Source organism: Acomys russatus, chromosome 24 (assembly GCF_903995435.1).
Source record: "Acomys russatus chromosome 24, mAcoRus1.1, whole genome shotgun sequence".
Taxonomy (NCBI): Eukaryota; Metazoa; Chordata; class Mammalia; order Rodentia; family Muridae; genus Acomys; species Acomys russatus.
The window spans coordinates 2,232,455-2,254,119 of NC_067160.1; positions in this window are offsets into that span (position 1 = coordinate 2,232,455).

The following is a 21,665-nucleotide window of genomic DNA, read 5'->3' on the forward strand; positions in this document are numbered from 1 at the left end:
AAGGTGGGGAATTAATGAACCTGTCCGAAAGAGGATGCTTTTATCAAACACTGTGAACACATGTAAAACTTCTAGTAACCCTTGTCCTAAGGCAATCCTTTCATGTCAATTTTTCTTTTTTTCTTCCTAATTAAACATTAAGTCGCAAGGCTTTAAATTCAGATAGGCTCACCAGCATTAGTATTGCCAACCAGCGTCATTCTAGTCCCAGCTTGCATTGAGTCCATTACACGCTAATTTCACTGTTCCTGGTGTTAAACTCTCGTGTTTTCTACCTTCTGTGGAAATCTAATAAACTGAGCATCAGGCACTGTGTTAGGAGGTTTTACTCCAGCAGTGTTGACTTTGTTCTGTATTTAATAGTTCCTTTTTTAGATGTGCAGTAAAGAATAAACACTGGTGAATGTAAACCACTACACATTTCCTGACACATCGTCTATTCTCAATAGATATTGGGTAGCCAGTCCCCTATATGCTCTATAATGCAGATAACAGCAATAGAAATGGTACAAAGGGAAAACTGTTTAAAGAGTGGAGCAGAGGTAACCTAGAAGTAGGCCTTTGCTGTCCACCCACAGTAATCCTGGTTTTCCTTGCAATGGCATTTTTAGTACTCTCACATGTGATGGTGCAGGTGGCTAGAGAGTCAAAGTTCTGATTGTCCAATACAAAGCATGGAACTAACTCCCTTGGATCATGGAGAAAAAAAACCATAATTTTAGAATGGAAGAAGTCAAAATATCACTATTTGCAGATGATACGATAGTATACATAAGTGACCTCCAAAATTCTACCCAGGAACTCCTACGGCTGATAGACCCTTTTAGCAAACTGGCTGGATACAAAATTAATTCAAAAGAATCAGTGGCCCATCTATCTACAAATGATAAATTGCCTGAGAAAGAAATTAGGAAAACAACACCCCTTGCAACAGCTACAAAATATCTAACTCTAACCAAGCAAGGAAAGACATGTATGACAAGAACTTCAAGTTTTTGAAAAAAGAAATTCAGAAGATTATCAGAGGATGGAAAGATCTCCTATGCTCATAGATCAGTAGGTTTAACATGCCAAAAAAAAAAAATGACCATCTTACCAAAAGCAATCTACAGACTCAATGCAATTCCCATCAGAATCTCAACGCAATTCTTTAAAGACCTTGAAAGAGCTCAACTTTATATGGAAAAACCAGGATTGCTAGATAATCCTGTACAGTAAAGGAACTTCTGGGGGTATCACCAACCCTGATTTCCAAGCCATACTTCAGAGCAATAGTAATAAAAGCCACATGGTATTGGCATGAAAACAGATAGGTTGATCAATGGAATTGAATCAAAGACCAAGAAGTAAATCCACACATCTATGGGCACTTGATTTTTTGACCCAAAAAAAGGCCAAAATTATACAATGAAAAAAGAAAGCGTCTTCAACAATGGTGCTGGTCTAACAAGATGTAGGCATGTAGAAGAATACAGATAGATTCATAACTATCACTCTGCACAAATCTCAAGTACCTGTGGATCATAAAAGCAGACACACCAAACCTGGCAGAAGAAAAAGCAGGGGAAAGCCTTGAATACCTTGGCTCAGGGGCCAACTTTCTGAACAGAACATAAGTTGCACAGGCACTAAGATTGACAATTAATAAATGGGACCTTATGAAACTACAAAGCTTCAATAAGGCAAAAGATGCCATAAAAAAGAAAGACAAAACAGCAGCCTGCAGAATGAGGAAAGATCTTCTTCACCCACCTCACATCTGACAAAGGGCTGATTATCCAAAACGTATAAAGAACTCAAAAAACTAGACATCAACAAACCAAATAATGCAATTTTAAAATGAGGTACAGATTTAAACAGATCTCTCTCTCTCTCTCTCTCTCTCTCTCTCTCTCTCTCTCTCTCTCTCTCTCTCTCTCTCTGTTTCTCGGGGGGGGGGGGGGTTTGGGGAGTTGTTTTGTTTTTGTTTTTCGGGACAGGATTTCTCTGTGTAGTCTTGGTTGTCCTGGAACCACTCTGTGTACAGCACGCTGGCCTCAAACTCACTCTTGATCTCCCCTGCTTCTCCTGGATCTCCCCTACAACTTCAGCCTCTATACACAGTCCTCTTTTTTCTTTATGACACTAGGCAGTTTTATGTGATATGTAATCCTCCCGCTGGGAACTAAATTAAGGCATCAAAATCTTGTCACATCAGGCACCTGATAATCACTGGTTGTTTGCTAGCAATGTTCATTTGGGGCAAGTTCAAACTTCTGATACTGAACGAAATCTGCTAGCTTCCACCAGCAAGTTGAAGCCATTCAGACCTTGCTAAGCATGGAGAGAGAAAGTGCGTGGTTGGTTACACTTGGTGTCCTGCTTTAGCAATAGCTGATGCTCCACTCAGTGCTCCTCTGAACCTCAGGGAAACAGAAGACTGAGATGGGCAAAGGAGGTGGCATACAGTAAGAGCCTAAAATGGATACCTCTCTCCTACTGTTTCATTGGCCTTCTTTTTGTGATATAGAGGTTATTATATTTCTTTCCATTTCTTTATTCTGCCTTGTCCATCTTGTCTCCTGGCCAGGAACAATGCATAGCATTCAGTAGACAACTACTAAGAGGATGCTGGGAGGGCAGGGTGGCCTGGTGGTAGGCGTAAGTTGTTTTGTTCCATGGGCTTTTATTTCTTCCTCTTTATTTGGGGAGGGTATGTATGTTTGCATATTTGTGTGTGCATGCATATACACACGTATACATAGGCATTTGGAGGTGAGAGGACAGAAGCCATCAATCATTGTTTCTTGAGTCTCTTACTTGGCTTGAGACTCACCAATTAAGCTAGATTGGATGGCCAGGGAGCCCCAGGGACACTCACCCAGCATTGGGACTATACACTCACAACACTACCTTTAGATTGTGAGTGCTAGGGCTGGTCCTCACACAAGTGCTTTGCAAACTGAGCTACCTCCACGGCTTTACTTCTTCCCCTTAGTAAGGAGAAGTGTAGGCGCATGTGGAACAGACCTCTGCTTGTTCAAAATGAATTCTCTCCTTATTCTATAGAGAGCACAGGTTGCTTTGGGTGGCTATGCAGACAAGTTTTTAGTCATAGTATTTGGTTCATGAACATGCATTCTGTGCTGGAGCCTTTGAAACAACAGATATGCTTTTTCCATTTTCTCTCTTCTCCTTTTTCTACCAACTGAGCCATGTGGGTAATGCAGACACTCAGCAGGATGCAAGAGCTTACTAGAGAGCTTCGCTGATGGCATAAAATAAGTCCAGTCCTCACCCTGAAAGGAAAGGTGAGGGTTGTGTTTTGAGGTCTCTTTGTTATAGCAATTTAACTTCCACCTAATGGAAATACATCATCTCTAAGGACCCACTCAGCCCAGAAGGGCTAGACGGGTACTTTGCGTATTCTTATTTAATCACTTCATTAGAGAAACCTGTATTTTCGGGGACTGTCATCATATTAAATGGATACACTTAACCTTTAATTTTCTCTGAATTTTTTTTCTCTGTGTTCCTGTGGATATGTGTTTCCTGGAGATAAAATTAAGTTTGCACTTTTGAAACAACCACTTATGCCAGCAAATGGAATGGGAGTTGCATGGTTAGCTTCCTTATTTATCACAAGAAAGCCCAGTAGCAATCATTATGTAAATCATTGTCTCTTCTGCATGTTCTGCCACAGCCCAGAGTGTGTTAGAGTGACTGGACCCATGTAGCCTGACAAGAGAAGAGGTAAATGAGATTTTCAGGAAGGCGCAGGGACTTTAAATTTAATAACTACATGTTATTTCATGTACTTACCATATTTTTAGACATGATATCATACATCCAAAGATAGCCTTGAATTCACTGTCGGCTGCAGATGTCCTTGAACTTCTTTACACTTTTACCTCTACTGCTAGAGTTCTAGTGTTACAGTGTATGCCACCATGTGCAATTTATGGGCTACTAAAGACTAAATTTTTAGGACTAAATGCCTGCTAGGAAGCACTCTGCCACCTGAGCCACAGCCTTAGCCCCCTAATGTAGTTTTAATTTATGGCAAATTATTCTACTTCTCAATTAACCAAGTAATACATATTTCCCAAGAATACGTTTTTAAAAATGGAAAATGAGAAAAGTGGTGACAATAGTTTGTCAATAACTGCCAGGTAGTTTGAGAAAACAATGATAATCACTTTGTGGTAATAAAACTCTGAAAGTGGTATTGGGCAACCTAATGAGTGTGCTTAGTGACTAGCTCAGAGGATGGTAAAAGCCCCAGAAACTAGCAGCCATAGGCACTTTTACTGTTTTCAAAATGCTTTATGGGGGCGGGGCGACAAGAGGATAATTGAATGCATGTCATAGGAAAGCAAAGAAGAGGACTCTCTGGCAGGAGGAGGAGGACAGTCGGCCAGAAGGGTGCAGGAGGCAAGGGGAGGCCGCAGAAGTGGAACGAATGAGAACACAGTATGCATGAAACACACACCTGTATGGAAATTCCATAAGCAAGCTCATAACATTGAGCTCTAACCTAAAAAAAAAAAATACCCTTCTTCATGCTTGCTATCTCTTCTGATCTCACAACTGTATGCACTAAAACATCATATTAGGGAAGGCAAGATGGCTCAGTGATAAAAGCCAAGCCTGACATCTGAGTTTGGTCCCTGGAAGCCACAAGGTTGAAAAAAAGATAACTAATGAAAGTTTTCCTCTGACCTCGATTGTGGGAAGTGTAGCACCTTCCTGACACAATAAATAGATAGAAGATAGATAGATGATAGATAGATAAATAGATAGATGATAGATACAGAGGGAGGGGGGAGGGAGGGAGAGAGGGAGGGAGGGAGGGAGGGAGGGAGGGAGAATTTTTAAATATACTGGAAATATAATTTTAAAATTGCAAAATAAAAAATTCTACGGCTTGTAAGTTACCATCCTAAAGGGACTATGACAGACATTAGACATGAGTAGGTCCAAGATGGATCCCAAAAAGTTGTCTTTCTCATAATTTCTCAAGCGATGCTGTGGTTCTCCATGGAGGCCATACCTTAGTCACTTGGTGCTACAATTCTATTCCATACTACAGTGTCTAGTGATCCCTTTGTATGCATAATTGAGAGTTTCTTCCCTCCTGGAATGACTTGGAGCTTCAGAGACTTGGAATCTTGGGGCTTAGGGATTGCCTTGGCCTCTCCATCTTTTCTTCTCATCCTTCCCCCTGTCTCTATGTTGGGTCATCACATGGCACCTGAATATGCTTGGTTCTCTCAGCCTTGTTAAAGTAACTTTTATTCTCCTGACTCAATTGTTGTCTGGGAGGCTCACTGCCTCTTTCTGCTAACCTAGGCCCAGTCCTGGAAGCTTCCAGCTTCCTTATAACCTAACCTAGGCCTAGAATGTTTTCAACCTCTAAGATAGTCTGCTTAATGAGCTCACCCTTACTTGTTCTTTCTGAGCTCTGGGCTGGCTGGTTCAACTCAGCTGTTCTGGCTCAAATTCTTCTCCCAGGTGACTTATTTGATCTGGCTTCTCTCGCAACCCAGAATGGCTTTGCTTGGCCTCAAACTAACTCAGCCATCTGCTCTAATATCCTGGCTGCTTCTCATTTTCTGCCTCATTCTGTCTTCACCTGAGGTCTCTCTCTCTCTGCAACCTGTTTCTCTATTAGTGTCCTGGTAAAACCTGCCTCCTTTCTGTAAAACTGCCTTTTAAGTGGCTTCCCTTGCCTCTCTCTTCTCATGAGCATTGGGCGTATCCTATTCTGTCAAATCTTCTCTGACTCATCACCTTTTCTGCCACTCAATTAGACATCACTTCCAAACATGGATGCTTCCTTCTACAAACTAACTTTACCTTCATTTGGGATAAAAGGCATGTACTTCCACACCTGAGCCTAAGCTTTTCTTTACCTGATACTTGCTCTATACCAGGCTGGCCTTGAATTCAGATCTGTTTGCCTCTGTCTCCTGGATTAAAAGTGTGTTTTTATTCCAGCCAGATCATACAGACCTAGAAGATATTTGGATGTGATCTCTTGTCAGCCAGATAACACAGACCTAGAAGGTCTTTAGACGTGACCTCTTGGCAGAACTGCTATGTGTTGAATTAGCATTCCTCTATGCTGCCTCAAGCTTATAATCACCTTGAACTCTCTGCGTACCCAGTCTAGTTTTGATTTATTATCCTCCTGTCTCAGCCTCCCAAGTGCTAAGGTTATAAGCATATACTTCCAAGCCCAGCTCCCTGGGAACTGTTAGGTTTTTTAACTTGTAAGGGACACTACCAATTAATTGTTGTTACCAGTATTTAGGAGACAACAGTCAATAAAGCCATAACATGATGTCTAACAAGCAAAAATATTGAGCCCTCCTGTGATTGTCAAGTGGCCTTCAGACATCACAAAAATTAAAGCCTTATCCTTTTACCATTGTCATTACGAATGTGGAAGTTGTTTTAGAACAAACAGGTGACTTTTCGCAGTGATAATATAAATGAAATTACATGCAATACAACTTGCATGTAAATGGTGGAAAATGTATTTTGTTAGGCTGAGGAATTTACAAAGAAATTTTCACCATTTGAGGAAATTAACGACTCTCTCTGTATGTATTTTAATCTCTACCACATGAGTATAGGGATGACCTGACTTTGTAGACAGTAAGTCCACAGTAACATGACTATGCCATGCTTATGCATTTAACTATTAAATACATTTTAAGTTACTTTGCTTTTTAAATTAGCCTATGTTTAGATATAGAATGGTGTGTTGAATTTTCTATAAAATCTTATTTATGCCAAGGGTGTTGGTTGCTCTCCACAAACTGATGGTAAGGCCCTATTGCTGAAGACAACACCTACACAACTCAATGGACGTGGAGAGATTAAGCTGGTGCCAATCTAGAGCCTTCACCTCTGCTAACTAGCATCTATGATACTGGCAAGTAAAAACTTAGTTTTCTACAACTCAGTCTCCCAGCTCTAGAAACCACTATATACCCAGCAATAGATGGCCAAAGTAAAAGGAACACACTGACATTTTTGATGATTCTTTGTCTCCCAGTGCCTCACAAGAGGTTCTGTGTTTTTATGGGATTTCTGTGTGTGTGTACGTGTGTCTATGCATAGATATGTGTTTGTGTGCCTTTTCTTTGGTTCTTTCTCTTCTGTTTGTTTTTGTCTTATTATGGTTTGTTTTGTTTTATCTTAATTTATTTTATGTTATTTTTAGATGCTTGTTTGTTTTTATTGAAAGAGAGGATGTGGATTTGGATGGGAGAGGAAGTGTAGAGGATCTGGGAGAAGTTGGGGGAGAATTTCAGAATATATTGTGTTAAAAATCTATTTTTAACTTAAAAAGATAAAAAAAAACTGTAAGATAAATTTTTAAATCTACCGTACAATAAAAGTTTTTAAAATGTTCTTTATGCAGTGGACATAGGTTAATACAGAGACTCACAACTAATCCGAGGGCAGAGGACAGGTGTTTGTGTAGCACTCCACCATAAACGAGACATTTGCATCCCATCCCCACCTCGAGAGTCTCAGGAGACACTGCAGATGAGAGGACAGAAAAACTTAAGAGCCAGAAAGTGGGCAGAACTGAAGCAAAAATACAGTGTCTTCTTGACATGACAGGACTGTTGCAGTCATGAACTCAGGACAGCAGTGGTTGCCTGCACTAGATCAAGCCAGTCTCATTCCAGTGTGGATAGGAGATGGGCTTAGTAAAAACTACTGACAGCTGATAGTTTGGGGGAGGAGCGTAACTTTTCATTGGTACTCATTACAATTTACCACTCCTTACACATACCACTGCATACAGTAGATGTTTGGCATATGTTGTTGAGTGAATTCATTTGGTTCCACTCTTCCCCAGGGAAGAGAAAGCCTGTTTTTAAGGAGAGTCTTATTATATCATATTATGTATAAGCCTGCAGAGAAAGCCAATGGAGACTTCCATAGGCAGTGCACTATCATGAGACTCTCTAAGCCATCCCTTGAGAACAGCTCACCCACACAAAGCCAGCCTTTGCAGCTTGACCACTTATAATCAATCTGGATGGACCAGGAAAACAGAAATGAGTGTGGGTTCTTTTTTAAGTTTATGCACTAGAGTGTAGATAATCCTTTTAAAAAGGAATTTTTAGACTGTGTGGGAAGGCATGCCTCATATTCTCTGCTCCAATTTAAAACAAGCACTGGAATTGGAGAGGAGCCAAAGACTTTGACATTAATAGAGGAAGAAATGAGCATATTCATTTCCCCACAGCAAAGGACAGGGGTAGCAGGTGGCCCCTAGTCAGATGCGTGCTTGTGCGTGTAGACACACACACACACACACACACACACACACACAAATGGAGAGTATATTCCTGTCATATACACACACCAAAAAGACAGAGAAAGATTTTTCTATTCATGTCCACATGAGCAATTACCATAGTAAGATAGGTTCTTGTTCCTTTAAAAGTTCTGTAAAATAACTGAAGAATGTACTATGAAAGGTTTCTTCACTCAATTGTCCTCAAAACTTCAACTGGAAACTGGTGAGACTTAGTGTCTGCATTACACTATGATATGGCCTAGATTTTCAGGGACATACATCAAGTCTCTTTAAGAGCCCTGAGTAACAGTTTCGCTACAACTGTCTTTGTGCTTAAAAGTCACCTAGGCAACGTTTTCCATAGTTACTAATACAAGTTTGCTAAGAATTAGTTTCTGGGAAACTCATTTGGAAGCTGAGTTCTAATTTCTCAGATGCCCTTAATCAGCATTTCGGGCAAATGATACCACAAACTGTAGCCAAGTCACCTTACACAAACGGAGCTCACCCAGGTGGGTTTGTTTTCTATTTTAAGTGTAATTTATCCTGTTAAATACATTACTAACCTGTGCTGGCTGGCTGGCTGGCTGGCTGGCTGGCTGGCTGGCTGGCTGGCTGGCTGGGTTATTTGCTTGCTTGCTTGATTGCTTGCTTGCTTGCTCGCTCGCTTGCTTGCTTGCTTGCTTAAGGCGGGCTCACAAGTAGCTCAGGATAGCTTCAAACTTGATATGTAACTGGAGATGACCTTGAGCTCCTCGATCCTCCTGACTCTATTTCCTGAATACTACCATCATACCTAAGTCATGTGGTACTAGAGATTAATATTTTCAAAAGTCTATAAAAGTCTCAACATTCCCTCCCCCCCCCTTCTCTTGAGAACTCTTCAGTTCATGTCCCAGGCCCATTTTTAGAGTGGGGCATTTGGGCTTTGGGTTTTGGTTTTGAGGGTGTGGGGTGGCGGGAACTCTATGCTTTTTGAGCTCTTGATATATCCCCAATTCTCTGTCAGATATAAAGCTGACAAAGATCCTCTCCCACTCTGTGAGCCTTCTCTTCGCCCAGCTGATTGTTTCTTTTAAGCTGTGCTTCAGCATTTCAGTTTCATGGCATCCCACTTGTTAGTTGTCGGCCTTAATTCCTGGGCAAATAGAGTCTTATTTAAGACATCCTTTCCTGTACCCACATTATTTAGGGCACTGCTTTCTTCTGTTTTCTTCTAGAAGCTTCAGTGTTTTTGGTTTCAGGCTTAGGATTCTGACCATTTGGAGTTAGTTTTTGTGCAAGGTAGTGTGTGTGTGTGTGTGTGTGTGTGTGTGTGTGTGTGTGTGTGTGTGTTATGTGTAGCTTCATTCATCTACATGTGGATACCCAGTTTTCTCAGCACCATTTGTTGAAGATGTGTTCGTTTATCCAGCTGATGTTTTTGGCATCTTTGTCAAATATTAAGTAGATGAAGTTACACATGTTTATATTTGGGTCTTCAATTTTGTTTCACTAGTCTGCTAGTCTGCTTTTGTACCAGTACCATATAATTTTTTTAATTTTTTTTAAATTTTTTTATTATTAATTTATTCTTGTTACAGCTCAATGGTTATCCCATCCCTTGTATCCTCCCATTCTTACTATGCTATCTCTGAATCTCACCACACTACCCCGTCAGTCCTTTGGACCAGCTTCTGCGATTCTTCCGGATTCTCCTTGAATAGCTGAAGAGACAGACTCAGAAGAAAATAGTTTGGTTCTCTAGGATAAAAAGTCCTAACATAATTAGTGACCTCATGAGCCTTCCACATCTCCTCATAACGTGGCCTCTCTTCATACCTCCAGCTCCAGTTCTTTTTTTCACTACCCTCTCCCCTATTTCTAGCTATACTGCTTTAAGTTCCTCAGAAATTCCTTGCTTTCTTCTTTTTAAGCCATAGAACATGTTTTTCTCTGTGTCTGGTATGCTGTTTTTCTTTCTTTGTCCACAGTTCACTATTCAACCTTCAAGTCTCAACCCTTCCTTTCATCTCTTGAGTGCTAGACTGGATAACATAACCTTAAAGTGTATCCTCTACACACCCTGCAATTTTCAACTTAGAAAAACATTTTTTCTCTCTATAATAACTAATGACTAATAAAGCTTATAATATTTGCCTTGGCTACTACCATATGCAGCAACAATCATGATGTATATATTTAATAAACATGAATAAATGATTTGTTTGGTAGGTAAATGGGCTGTTGCAAATGCCTTCAGATGGTGAGATACTTCCTTTCTGTTTATGAAACTTAATGGATTTCAGAGATTTACCCAACATCATTGTAGCATTCTGACATCAAAACAGATTCCCCAGTATCCCTCTTCCAATGAAATGCTATTCCACTTGCTACAAGAACTACAAACCAAATGTCCATCAAATCACCTGCAAAATAGGAGAAGTACCAATGCATATGCAGTAGGTTCTGTCAAAGTAAAGAACACATGCCTCATTTGTTGCTATTTATAAAATAAAAAAAAAAAACTTTTATAAAAAGAATAAGTAACATAGAACTTAAGATAAACTATTATGATTTTTAATTAAGGAAAAATAAAACACAAATGATGGAATACACCATGCACACAAAATGCTCATCATGGTTCCTTGGCCTATTTGACATTGTGTTGAGTTACTGAAGCTCCTACTTTCTTCATGACCCAGGCTTCCTCTGAACAGAACCTGTACTTGAACAATTCATCATTTGCTAACTGCAGGAAAATGATGTCTTGAGGATCATAAAATTCAATAACAGACAATTGTCTTTTTCCAGAAAGAGATACTTGCCTTTTCAATCGCTTTAGAATTGATCACCCCTACATTAACTACAGATGTCTTACAGACTGTGGTAACCCATATATCATATAACAGAAATCAAAAACTCTGAGAAAGTTGGTTTTTCCCAGGAGATAACAAAGTAGAAGTGGTAAAAAGATATTAGACTGGGTTTTATTTCAGGGAAGAAATGCTACCAAAGTTCCACGGTCTTCTCCTCTCCACATAGCTAATCAGTCGATGCCAATAGAGACGTTAGCACTGGACTCAGAGGTTGGGGTGCTCTTTAGCTCTTAGACCTGCAGATAGATTAGCTTAAGTAGGTGCTGGTCTGCTGGGAGCCTCAGCATCCTCATGGTTTAAATATCCTCACAGGAATACACTGAAGGAGAGATGGTGTAAGCAGAAGATTTTCTTCTCCTTGTATACCACACAACAGTTAAGAGTCACAAAACTAACTATGCTAAGTAGGCTTTCTTATTTTTATGGACTAAGAGGAGTAGCAGTACCTGGCCCTCAGATCCCTGTTGTAGACCTGAGTAAAATTCAGAGGAATTGAAATGCTCACTGTAAACATTAATTCACACAATACTTAACCTGCCAGGAACTATGCACCCACTGGTACAGTAGAGGCAATACTGTTACAGCAATAACAATCACTCCATGATTGTATTTGTGGCCTGATTCACAGGAGAAAATTCATGACAATTATTGTAAACCTGGTTTTTAAAAACTCATAGCTGAAGAAGTCTTAGGGGTGAACTTAAGGCAATTCTTTAGTTTAAGAGATGTGACAAAACAATGCCTTCTAAATGTTTGTTTTTACATGCCCACAGACAAATTCTACACTAAGCTTTGCAATGAGCTACAATGAAATCAGAGACTTGTGGCTGCCCAAGGTACTAAGAATGAGTGAAAGTTGAGTGCTCAGGACTAAACAATGACACTTATGCCACCCTCTCTAAGACTCAGGAAACATTATAGGAAAGTGATGGAAAAAATGTAAGAGTCTGAAGACAAATAGAGGGGCTATGAACTGCTATGTTCTGGGCATGGCACAGCCTTTGAAGTCATAATCTCAAGAGCACTGAATTTTGTCAGCACAAGATGAACCTGTCATCAGTAAAGCATAGACTGGGGACAACTCATGGTACCATACCCCAACTCACTAAAACTTTGAGCACTAGTGGGTTCTGAGGGAGAGGCTGCAATTGTCTTCACTATGTGCCCTTGGGTGATCCCTCAAGGCTCTAATAGACAGTTTGAAAACAATGATGACATAGGAAGCTCTGGTTAAATTCAGTAGGTTAGAAGTTAAAACATGATCACACAGATGTGAGAAAGAGACTAGTAAGGAAACAAGGATTAACAGAGGTCCAGGAAAATTGGAAAGAGTTGGGTTAGAGTAACCAGAATTCAGTATATTCGTGTATGAAATTGTCATATAAGAATTGATATCATAGTAAAGAACAAACACAGAAAAGGAACCCTAGCTTTGTGCTCTTGAACTAATTTGTGTAATTTTAGCCAGTTCTTTTCCTCTTCTCTTTTCAAATGTCCAGAAGTCAGGCATACCAGCCATTACAGTTTCTTTAATACCTTCCCTGTACTTTCTCAAGAAAGAGCAGTAGTAGTTGATGACTCTAAGTGTTCACAGTCAACATTCTCTATGTTTATTTATATTTATTTGTTTGACCTTAATATCCAAGCAAGGAAGTAAAACACCACACAGCTGAGAAATAATGACGTTGCATCACTTACCACTAAAACCAAGGTTTATACCTACAATGCCTTCTTTTCTTTCCTTATTTACTCACTCAAAAATTTTATGGTTGGTGTCTACAGTGTTGTAGACTCTCAGGAAGCCTATATGCCAAAGAAGAGAAAAATATTATAAAAGTCAAAAATAAACATTATGTCATAGACAAGCTTCTAATGATACTCAGAATAAACAAACAAACAAACAAACAAACAAACAAACCAATGGGAATGGGGCACTATGAACAGGAAGACCAGCACCACCTGCAGGCAGTTGTTTGGGAACTTGCATGCCTGGAAAACAAGGGGAAGCATTGGAATGTAATAAGATGATTATAGTCACAAACCTCTGGCTCTGCACCAAATACAATACCCACTGTGTCGAGTTCCTAATCTCCTCCTCTATCTGTTTTATTTGTCTAAGATAGTTTATCAGTTCATTAAACCAGACTTTGAGCATTTCTGGTACTAGATTGTCCTAGACCATATTTCAAATGCTTTGTATATGTTGTTTGACAGTCTCTGAAGACCTTTATTGTTATCACCTCTCACAGAGAAGAAAACAAAGTTTGGGGAAAGTTTGGAGAGTTTGCCCAGGTTGTATTAGCTACTTTTCTAATCACTGTAACAGAATACTTGACAGAAAAAAAAATTTAACTGAGGAAGGAACTATTCTGTCTCATGGCTTATGGGGTTTCAAGTAGGAAAACCATGACAAACAGAGCCCCATCCTCAGTGATGGGAGCTTGTAGAACAATGTATCACATTTTGACCAATCAGGAAGCAGAAAGCTTGAGATAGAGTTGGTAAAATTAGGATATGAGAGAATGAGGGTGATACTGAGTGTCCACTTAGGCCCCTTACAAGTATTTAAGCTGGGCATTGTGTTCTCAGGAGCACTGCCTTAGTTATGGTTTCATTGCTGTGAAGAAACATCATGACCAAGGCAACCCTTATGAAGGACAACATTTGACTGGGGCTGGCTTACAGTTTAGTTTAGTCCATTATCATCATGGTAGGAAACATGGCAGCATCCAAGTGGGCATGGCACTGGAGAAGGAGCTGAGAGTCCTACATTTTAATCCTTAAGCAGTAAGGAGAAGACTGTCTTCCATGCTGGATGGAGCTTGAGCATAGAGGACCCCAAAGGCCACCCTCACAGTGACATACTTCCTCCAGCAGGACCACATCTGCTCAGAGTGCCACTCCCTATGAAGCAAGTGTTCAATTACATGCGTCTGTCGGGACTATACTTATTCAAAGGATGGGAACGTAAGCACTGCGTGTGGGCAGGAGACTCAGAGTCATTGTGCTGTTCCCAGAGTAACCAGACCCTAGCATTTCACAGCTCTCTATTCAGTAAATTTTCCTGAATAGCTTTCCCATTTAAATGTGGGAAGATATTCCATGGCCTGGTATTCCTTGGTATAGCTGTTATAGTTTGAATGCATTCCCTGAGACATCTCTGTATTGGAAACTTAATACCCAAATCCATGTTTTAATGTTAGTTGAAAGTGAAGTTTTTGAGGTACAATTCAGATTAGATAAGGTCATGGGAGTGGAAACCCTGAAGGCATTCATGGGTTTTTGTTTTTGTTGTTGTTGTTGTTGTTGTTGTTGTTTTGACTTTTTGTTTTGTTGTTGTTGTTGGTTTGGTTTGGTTTGGATTTTGGGGTTTTTTTGTTTGTTTGTTTGTTTGTTTTTTGGTTTTTTTGGGTTTTTTGGTTCGTTTGTCTGTTTTTTCTTTTTTCTTTTTTTTTAAATATATTATTAATTTATTCATATTACATCTCAATTGTTATCCTATCCCTTGTATCCTCCCATTCCTCCCTCCCTCCCACTTTCCCCTACTCCCCTCCCCTATGACTGAGACTGAGGGGGACCTCCTCCCCCTGAATATGATGCTAGGGTGCAAAGTCTCTTCTTGGTAGCCTGCTATCATTCCTCTGAGTGCCATCAGGCCTCCTCATCAAGGGGACATGGTCAAATATGGGGCACCAGAGTTCATGTGAAATTCAGTTCCCACTCTCCACTCAACTGTGGAGAATGTCTTGTCCATTGGCTAGATCTGGGTAGGGGTTCAAAGTTTACTGCACATATTGTCCTTGGCTAGTGCCATAGTTTCAGCAGGACCCCTGGGCCCAGATCTGCCTGTCATAATGTTCTTCTTGTAGGTTTCTACGACCCTCTGGATCCTTCTATTTCCCCATTCTCCCATTCTTCTCTCACCTAGAGTCCCAATAGGATGTCCTCCCCTCTGTCCCACTTTCCTGGTAAGTGAAGACTTTCATGGGACATGCCCTTTGGCCTAGTGTCCAGATATAAGTGAGCTATTCCACTCCTTGGAATATAACTACAAAATGCTCCACCACACAACAGAGACATATGGTCAATCATATTCACAGCAGCCTTATTCATAATAGCCAGAACATAGAAACAGCCTAAGTGTCTCTCAGTGGAAGAATGGATAAAGAAACTGTGGTACATTTACACTATGGAATACTACTCAGCTATTAAAAACAAGGAATTCTCTAAATTTGAGGACAAATGAATTGAACTAGAAATGATCATAGTGAGTGAGTTCACCCCGAAGCAGAAAGAGTCAAATGTCATTCATGGTTTTACAGGAGTCTAGGCCAGTCTTTCTGTTACTGTGTCACCCAGAGTATCTAGGACGGGCCTCAGCAGCCAAAGCCCCTAAAGTCACCTCTATCCTTGAGCAGTGTGAAGCTTCAACTTAACATTTCTAAAATGTCCATGAAAGAATTCTAAGATCATTTTCAAGAATGCTGCGGGCTGTGTTCCCCTTCATTGATACACCACAAATGCATTAGTGTTATATACCTTTAGCACAAGGAATGGAGTGGGAGAACTTTTAACCCTGCTTAGGACTTCTAATTCCAGTCTATACAGATGCTTAACTTATGCTATCTCAGCCAATCAAGTAAAGCCACAGTTGGGAGCTGTTAAATCTCCCAGACCTGATGCAAGCTCTTCCTTTGAGGGAAAGTGTTAACTCTCTTGCCAGGTGACGCTTCCTAGAGAAGAGACATCCTCCAAGATCTGAAGGTCATCCTGAAAGCCAAGCAACATACTCTAAACAAATCAACCAACACGTCCTCACTAGCCTAGTCTCCTGTGTGGCAAAACAACACAGGCCTCCCACCAAGACTTTATCAGCTAGAAATTAAGCTTATTAGTGCATGGGAAAATACAGCTTTAGCTTTAGACCCATAGCATAAAGGGCTGGAAAAAAGTGATTGTTTAAACTGTAGAAGTCTGAAGTCTCTAGATAGTGTGTGTGATTTAGCTCAGTTCCCTTAGCAAGTCTAAATTTTCCTGATCTGTAAAATGAAAGCATTCAATGGTGTAGTGGCCTGAGTAGTGTTCTCAAAAAAATTTACGCAGTAAAATTTCAGCCCCTAATATGAAGATATGCTTGTATTTTTAGATTCAGAACCTTTTAAAGGGTAATAAAATGGGTCTTTTTTTTTTTTAACCTCCAGCAGCCTGTGACACTATGAAAACTACTGAATTCAGAAGAAGCTTCCAGCTCAGCTCCAACTGGAACTAAATACATGAGATCTTCAGCTGTACAGCCTCCCCCTCCCCCTCCCCCTCCCCCCCCCCCTCCCCCTCCCCCTCCTCTTTCTCTCTCTCTCTCTCTCTCTCTCTCTCTCTCTCTCTCTCTCTCTCTCTCTCCCCACAGTCTGTCACTGTAGTCCTGCCTGTACTAGAATGCACTATATAGACCAGGCATACCTCAAACTCACAGAGATCAGTTGGCCTCTGCCTACCCAGTGCATGCACCAATATGCTAAGCCCAGCAATACTCTCTTACTATCAAATCATCAACAGTCTTATTCACCTATAAGTGCTGTAAGCTACAATAATGACCTAACTGGTAAGGTATGATCCCCAGTGCAATAGTGGCATGAATGTTAAGGAGGCATCCAACTACTTTCTGTTTGGATTTAATGTCCACCTCACAGGAAGGAATTCGTGCCTGGTTCTGTAACCCTGGTCAAGAACCCGTGGCTGGGGAAGCCATAGGCCCTATCCAGAAGTCTACTGCTATCGTTTGGTGAGTCACATTGTCAAACTGCTTTCTAAACACTCATGCTTATGTCCATAGTTTAGTGCTACATGCAGCCTTCATCAGGGAAACATGTTTCTATAGCTGCCAATGTTTAGTGCAAAACTCATAACAAGAAAAAGTGCAGAGACGGGACAGCTGTTATCTCCCACTCCAGAACTTGGTAAATAGTACAGAAAAGAGTGGTGGAAAGGGGCTGGAGAGATGGCTCAGCGGTTAAGAGCACTGACTGCTCTGCCAGAGGTCTTGAGTTCAATTCCCAGCCACCACATGGTGGCTCACAACATTATATAATGTGATAGGATGCCCCTTCCTGGCCTGCAGGTATACATAATAAATAAATAGATAAATAAATAAACAGAAAGAAAGAAAGAAAGAAAGAAAGAAAGAAAGAAAGAAAGAAAGAAAGAGTATATGAGCCAGAAGATGCCCAGCAAGAATATGCCTTCTGGGCATGACATCATTGTTATACTGTGGTTCTCCACACAAAATGCACCTCATCATCAGTCATCATAAATGGGATATTGGCCCATGAGGCTCCACCCCTTCCTAATGGACTGCTGCAGTTAACTGTTGTCGAAGCAGTATTACTTTCCTCCATGGTATAGCCATTGATAAGCTGTCACTGCTCTGGCAAACGATCTCCCTTTCATGCTAGGACAAGAGACCCAATGGCCATACACAAGAAGGCAACATGGAGGTAGGAGTTGGCCTTGTTGGGAAGAAGGAGTTTTAGCAAGAGAGGGGTGGGGAAAATAGAGAGAAATGGAGGTTCAAAGGTGCTGAAACTAATTGTATAAACAAGAAATTGTCCAACAATCATTAAAATGTTTTAATAAAAGACATTAAGGTTAGATAAGCTCTTTAGGAGACTGAATCCAAAGTGGCCCATGCTTATTGGAAAAACTAATTAAGGCACACAAAATGCAAAGGTGTGTCATGTGAGAGTACAGCAAGAAGGCAGCCATCTGTAAGCCAAGGAGAAGGGGCTCAGAAGAAACCAAACCCACCAAACACCTTCATCTTAGACTTTTAGCCTCCAAAATGGTAAAAGAATAAATCTGTATTGTTTAAGCTCTCGGTCTCTAGTGTTTTGTTTTGCTGCCATTAGAAGACTGATTTAGGTGAATGTCCCTTACAAAGTGCTGGTTGCCAACTTGATGCCCTTTGATTTCTTCCTAGTGTAGCTTACTTTTATATAAAAATCTACCTGTATATGACAGAGAAAAGTAATCTTTCCTGAGCTCACAGAACAGTCTAAGTAGTCCAAGCAGCTGTGTATAGCCCATTTCTACTAGTGATTAGTAAAGGAACCTGCCTGTGAGCAAATTCAGACCAGAAGGAATGAGACAAACCTTCCAGTGGCTTCTGGGAAGTTGTCTCACCCCTAGTGGAGAGGCATAGCAAACATGGTCTCCAATTCCCATAAGAATTTCTGTCTAGATGGGACACCTGAAATGTCTACAGTTATTTTGTGACCTAGCAGGAAGCCAGCTCAAAAGCTGACAGTTCCCTAACAGCGGCAAAGAGGAGAAATGAGTGATGACACTTCTCACTGCTATCTTGGGCAAATCTGCAGCACTTCCCACTTCAGGCCTTGCAGTGATGGCAGACAAAAAAAGAAATTCCTTTCTATTTAAGCCAGGAGAGGAGTCATCTGCTGCAGCAGCTAAAGGCCTGCCGCTAGGTGTGTTCCATGATCCTTTGCAGCCCTGGGACTTCCTGGAAGTCATGTTCTAAAGACTGCTGGCCATGATGGACATTGGAGGAGCACGCTTAAACATCACCCACAACAACTTTATGAAGTAGTATGACACTATGAGAGACTAACGTGCATTTCATCGTGCATTCTTTACACAGAGATCCAGAAACCCCTTAAAAGGAAGCATCTTTTGTTCTAATGTTTGACCATTAACATAGGTTTCCGACATAAAGCTTCTAAAATTCAAGGTTGACAGTTATATCTTTTATTATAATTGTATATGTATTGGGGGGTGGTCATTAGTAATATCAACCAGTGACTAAAAACCTTGGACCCTTTAACCCCACATCCCACACTCTAAGGAAGAGGAGAGAGGCTAGAGACTTAAGAATTGACTCTGTCTATATGATAATTATACCCTCAAATAGCACATAAAGCACAAAACTTAAAGGACTTCAGGGCTAGGAAGTGTGTCCACACACTGGGAAGGCAGCACAAGCCTATAGCACCACAGTCCTGCACTCACGCTATCCGGACCTGGCCACACCTTCTCCTTCATTCGTGTCCTTGATCAAGCCTTTAATGACAAACCAATAAATGTGTAGCCCTGAGTTCTGACACACATGCTGTAGAAAAAACTAACAAGCCCACGGAAAGCGTGTTTGAGGGTCAAGAATCCCAGGCCTGTGGTAGCTGTCTGAAGCAGAGGCAGTCTTGAGAGACTGATCACCTTACCTGTGGTTCTAAAACCCAGATCCTTAGTGTCAGAAATGAATACAGGATATTTTATTGGTATCTGGAGAGTGGGACGATTGTCCAGTGTGGGAATTAAAAACAACACAGTTGCTATCAGAAGTGTAAAAAGGAAGTATAGAAAGTGTAAGTATAGAAAGTGTAAAAAGGAAACGCCACTTATTTTTCTTACATGGGGTCTTTAGTCTCTAAAGAAAGAGCATTTAAAGACAGAGCAGCCGTTAAGAAGGTTAAGTAGCTGAGCCAATGCCATCATAGGATGAGGTCAGTGTGCGCAATCCCGTCTCGCTTACTCCTTATCGGAGGAAACACAGGTTTTTTGCAATTAGGCAGGAAGTCCTGGAGGTCATGGCTCAACTTGAAATCTATCTTTTCACAACCTCTTAAAAGTCCCTTACATTCTATACACTGAAATGCTTTTGTAAATGCTGATGAGCAGCAAATGCTCTGGTGCCCTATGGGTTCTTTTGCCCAGCTGCCCTCGGCCTCCACAGGGAAGAGGCTGCTGTGCCCTCAGCCAAGATGAGCTTGTACATGGGCATTCTTTCCCACAGCCCAAAGGCACACCATCCCCTCTGTGCTCCTCCACTGCCCCTCCCCCAACCCACGCTTTTCTTCTCCTGTTACTCCTCGCTCCCTTTCATTACAAATCCATTCGATCTGTTTCTGACCCATCCTCATTGTCTACGTGTGCTTTGCACTTAGTCACTGTGGACCATGGATGACCCAAGATGGCCTCCCTGAGATCTCAGTTCTACAGCATCTATATTATGTGGGTCAAAAATCCACGGAAAGCTAAACAATTCTATGTTGGCTAATTCCAAAACATTTAGAAGAGGTACAATAGGGTTGGTTTTCCTAAGTGGGGTGTCCACTCCTTGTCCAATGGGCTATGGCTGGAGAAGGAAGAAAAACAGAAAGGGACAGTAAAAACATAGCTAGTGAAATTTATGTCTCCATGATGTGGATAAGAAGTGCAAGGCAGAAGTACTACTCTCAGGGTGCCTGATGGAAGCAGGTGAGACCTCAAACACCACCAGCTACATGACTCCTGTAAAGTTTTCTTCCACCATGAAATTCTCTAAGTGGGTTTAATGCTGGCATTGTTTTACCCTGCCACTCCATTTCTTTCTCTTCTTTCTTCTTCTTTTAATTAATTTAATCCCTTTACATCCTGATCCCAGCCCCCTCCCTTCCAGCTCTACCTTCATGCTCCCCTCCCCCAGCCCCTTTACTTTTTCTCAAAGAAGAGGAGCCCCAAGGGGTACCAACCCAGCCAGGCATCTCAAGTCACAGCAGGACTAAGCACATTTCTCTCCCATTGGGGCCTGACAAGGCAGCCTAGCTAGGGAAAAGGGACCCAGTGGCAGGCGACAGAGTCAGAGACAGTCCTACTCCCATTGTCAGAGCACCCGCATGTTGACCAAGTTGCACATCTACTACATATGAGTAGGGAGGGGGTCTGGGTCCAGCCCATGCGTGTTCTTTGGTTGATGGTTCAGTCTCTGAGCTCCCATGGGCCCAGGTTAGTTGACTCTGTAGGTCTTCTTGTGATGTCCTCGACCCCTACATCTCCTTTTATCCTTCCTCCCACTCTTCCACAGAACTGCAAGAGCTAGGCCTGTTAATGATATTCTGCTATGATTGCAGACAGGAGCCTAGCTTAACTGTCTTCTGAGAGGCATCATCCTTCATCCAGCTGCTGATGAAAACAGCTCTCTCTCCTCTCTCTCATATTTCTCTCTCTCATGTTTCTCTCTCTCTCTCTCTCTCTCTCTCTCTCTCTCTCTCTCTCTCTCTCTCTCTCTCTTCACACACACACACACACACACACACACACACACACACATAAAGAGATCACTGTGGCATTTCACCAACTCCATGCTATTCACTGGAGCCCTCTATTAACAAGACATGAGACCTTGCCATGGCCAGTAAGACCCTGCATAACCACCCCTGTAAACCCTGTCACTTCACAGTAAGCCCGGTCCATGTTCCCGTCCCTGCCTGACTGAGTCCAGTTCCCTAAGGCACTGTGCTGCTTCCACTTCCAATTCCACACTGATACACCATGATCTGCACCTCTGCTCCTGGGCCACCTGTATCTCTCAGCTCCTGCCTCTGTGTCACCCAGAGAGCAGCTCTATGAATTCATAGGAAGGACAGACGAAGGGGCTCACTGACCCTAGCTCTGCCTCTGAAGGGATAAGCAGAACTCTGCAGCCTCACAGGACAGGGAAATGAAGTAAAGAG